Source organism: Arachis duranensis, chromosome 7 (assembly GCF_000817695.3).
Source record: "Arachis duranensis cultivar V14167 chromosome 7, aradu.V14167.gnm2.J7QH, whole genome shotgun sequence".
Classification (NCBI taxonomy): domain Eukaryota; kingdom Viridiplantae; phylum Streptophyta; class Magnoliopsida; order Fabales; family Fabaceae; genus Arachis; species Arachis duranensis.
In genome coordinates, this window is record NC_029778.3 from 70,512,118 (window position 1) to 70,516,683 (window position 4,566).

Consider the following 4,566-nt stretch of genomic DNA (forward strand, 5'->3'; position numbering starts at 1 on the left):
TAGTTTACTTTCAGAATGCAATCTTCTCTATCATCTTCAATTTTCAGAGTTATGAACAACTAAACCTCTTTTCATTGGGTTAGGGAGCTCTGTTGTAATTTGATGGATCAATTGTAGTTTTCATTCTTCTTCTTCTTCTTTCTTTTCTCTTGATTTACTAGAAAGCTTTCGATCTTAAATCAATTGGTTAGTTGTCTTGGAAAAGAAACTCTCAATAATTGGATCTCCTCTGAGCCTTGGAAAAGGGATGAGGAGATTATGCTAGAATTGCTTTCTCATGTTGGACCAAATTGGGGTTTGGATGGATATAGTGACATATAATCCTACCAACATTTTGATTTGGAAATACATGTGGTATAATCAGTGACCATACTTCATCTCTTTCCATGAGTAATTAAATTAAGGAATTGAGCAATTGTTCAAGCTTAGAGAGATTGGGTTGCCAAGGAATTGGGATCCAATCACTTAAGATTGCCAAGGAGATCAATGAATGCATTGATTGAGGAAGAGATGAGAATGAACTTGATCCGGAGAATACAACATCTCCTAAGCCCAATGAGTCCCGCATTTATGATCTTACCCATTCTCTTTACCTTCTGCCATTTACTTTTATGTTTATCTCCCCAAATCCCCATTTAAGATTCTGCAATTTACTTTCCGCCATTTATTTCCAGCATTTACATTTTTTGTCATTTGCTTTCCCGCCATTTAATTTTCTGCAATTATCAACTCAACTTCTGTTTAGCTCAACTAGAACATTCCTCCAATTAAAGTTGCTTGACCAATCAATCCCTGTGGGATTCGACCTCACTCTATTGTGAGTTTTTACTTGACGACAATTCGGTATACTTGCCGAAGGGAAATTTGTTGAGAGACAAGTTTTTGTGCATCAACTCTTTAATGACGATTAGGTCTGATTTTAGTTAGTATTAAACATTCTCTTTGAAGGTCTTGATTATGTGATTTTTCTTGAGGGTCGTGAATTCAACTGAGGTTCTAGTTACAACAAAATCATGAAGGTCAAGAATTTTGATGACATCATGAGTTAAATTAGGGATGCATGATCAAGATCTTGATGGCAAACAATTAGAATGACACAGCGAAAGCGCGATGATTTTGATGGCTTTAGAGCTGCTCTCACCTATTTTCTTTTCGAGATCAAAATTTTGGGGATGAAATTTTTATTAAATTGAGTAAAATGTAAATTCCAGATAAATGTTAAATAATTAATTGATAGTTAATTATGAACCAAAAAGGGGGTTAAAAATTTAAGATTTATAATTCGGGGAATTGCCAGTGAGGATTTAACTTAGAAAATAAAGTTGAGCACAAAAATATGATAAATTGTAGAAAAACGTGTACCGACGTTAAACTTTATTGTATTGGCTTAAGTTTTCCCAGTACTGTGTGTGAGGGAATTAAAACTGTAGAAACGACGAGAAAGATATTTATAATAAAAACCCAGATACTTATCCTAAAGGTTTTAGTCCAAAGTTGGGCCAACGGGCTAAAACAATTGAACCAGGCCCATGTTGGGCCCAACCCCAAGTCATATAACCCTCACACTTAGCCAAATTAGCACCAATATCCCCTATTTCATACAGAGAGAAGTTGAAATAGAGAAGAGAGGGGTGAGAGCAAACCCTTGTTTTTACTATTCATTATCATCTTCAATTGCTCATAACTTTCAATCCAGTGCTCCGATTGACGAGCCATTTGTGGCCACGTATTCATCTCAGATTCCTTTTCAATTCTAAGTATTGTGGTAAGAATTTTTGAATTTCTTTCCCATTTTTGTATTCTCTTCAATTTTTTATTTTTGGAGTTGAGTTGTTGAGAAGTTTTAATTTTTGATGTTTAGGGAAGGTTCAATCTTGAATTTTAATAGAGTTTCCACTAAGGTCGTGTGAGACAAGGTAAGGAATCTTAATCCCCCAATTTCTCCTATTTTATGTGAAAACCTAGGTTAAATTATGTGAAAATTATGTGATTAGATAGAACAGAGCTTGATTGGAATGAATTTGGCGTGAAGCGAAACTTGCTTAGTATGGTTTCACTGTGGAAGTAATTGCAAAGATCAAAGTGGTGAGGGTTTCGGTTGAGGCTTGGGTTTCGACGGAAAGGATTCAAGAATTTGAGACCACTGTCTAAGACATACCAGTTTTAATTTTAAGTAGGCATTATATAAAATTATATGAATTTCTAGGTTAGTTACCCCTAGGATAGGATTAGATTAAAATTAGATATTGTTGTAACTAGTTGAATGGATGTATGTATGTGTATGCATGATTGAATTGGATATGATATTGTGAATTGATGGTATTATTGATTATGATAATGTTTGATGTGAAATTTGGGCCGGAGGCTGGGATAGGGTAAAGAATTCTCTATATGGTAAGTGGATAAGTGTTATATTGTAATTGGATACAGCATGATAATTGGATTTTTTCATATTAATTATTGATGGAAATCTTTGGAAAAGGGATATTGATTAGGAAGTGGGGTAATTAGGTGTTGAATGATTAAGATATGGTGAAAGAGTATTAAGCATGAGTAGTAACAGTTTGGGATGGTTTGAAAACTAAATTTGGTTGAGGAATTGGTAGAAATGCATAATGGTGTAATTTTGGTAAAAAATCAATTTTTAACCAACTTCGACGTGTCATAACTTGGTTCTCGAAGCTTTAAATTTTGTGAAACTTGTCTTAAATAAAAATTGGGTCTATTTAGTTTATGACGTTCGAAGAACAAACGAAAAATGATTTTTAACAAAAAAGGTATGCATGTTCGAAGTGTGTAGTTAAAAACTAAATTCTGTAGAAGTTACAAAAAATTGAGGTCTTGCATACGCATGATTCATGCGTACGCCTGACCCATGCATACGCATGAGGGGTGTTACAGAATTGAAAGGGTTTTGTGTGCATAACATGCATATGCATGACCCATGTGTACGCACAACTAGAATTACAGAACTGATTATTTTTCATGCGCGTTTTGTGTGTACGGGGCAAAAGGGGACGCGTGTGTATGCACGAGGTATGTGTACGTATGACTATCCGATTTTTTGAAAATTTTTTATTTTTAATTATTTTTCTTATCCAATCTTCTTTTTCACCTCTATAACCCCTGTTTAAGGTTCGCTAACTAGTTTTCAGGCTCTGGAACGAATGAGAAGTGTATTGAGTGGATCAAACTGACATGTTTGGAGTGGGATGGAAATTGAAAAACCTAAATTAATGAAAATTGATGAAAGATTTTGGTTACTAAACCTGATGAATTCAAAAGTGATTAAAGACATGAATGATAAAACTAATGGTGGTCTGATTATACTTGTGTTGACAAGGGCGGAGGTTATTCTTGCTTGTATATTTGCGCTGGCAAGGGCCAGGGTTATTCCTGTTTGCATAATACCGAATAAGCCTTCTGACTTGAATATACATATAAGGGAAAAAATGTGGTACAAAGCAGAAAATACAAGATAGGTTCAATGCAAAAAAGTTACATGGTTCCATGACTTTACCAAAACTTGGTAAAACACAATAGGGTGCAAGTTTTTCAAGATAGGCATTTGCAAAAGCAAAGCGGTAATTAATGTGGAAAAAGGTTAAAAAGTAGGTTAGTATTAAAATGACGGGTATAACATTCGCATACTGATCTCGTACCAACTTCAGAGTTGTGACTTCCCAACTCTATCATGACGTATCTTCACCATTCCCAATCTCATCAATCACTTCGCAACCCCACTATTGGTCACAAGCCTAACATCCGCAATCTCTTTTGCGAGAATCAAAGCTTCACTACTTCCTGTAATGTTACAAACTTACAAACTTTATCTTCTGCATCCTTGAACTGTGTCCCATAGAACTAACATATCTCTTGCTATACCTAAAGGTCGTACGTGACACTAAAACAGATCTCGAGTTTACTCAAAAAGACATAAGACCTCAGAATAGACGAACAAGCGACAAGGACAGTGTTTACAAGAGTTTGGAAGATTGAAGGAAACTATAGGTAAATGGTGGACGAAATTGTGATCACTAAAACTTCGCACAACTAACCAGCAAGTGTACTGGGTCGTCCAAGTAATAAACCTTACGCGAGTAAGGGTCGATCCCACAGAGATTGTTGGTATGAAGCAAGCTATGGTCACCTTGTAAATCTTAGTCAGGCAAACTCAAATGGATATGAATGATGAATAAAACATAAAGATAAAGATAGAGATACTTATGTAATTCATTGGTGGGAATTTCAGATAAGCGTATGAAGATGCTGGGTCCCTTCCGTCTCTCTGCTTTCCTACTGTCTTCATCCAATCCTTTTTACTCCTTTCCATGGCAAGCTTATGCAAGGGTTTCACCGTTGTCAGTGGCTACCTCCCATCCTCTCAGTGGAAATGTTCAACGCACCCTGTCACAGCGCGGCTATCCATCTGTCGGTTCTCGATCAAGCCGAAATAGAATCCAGTGATTCTTTTGCGACTGTCACTAACGCCCCGCCCTCAGGAGTTTGAAGCACGTCACAGTCATTCAATCATTGAATCCTACTCAGAATACCACAGACAAGGTT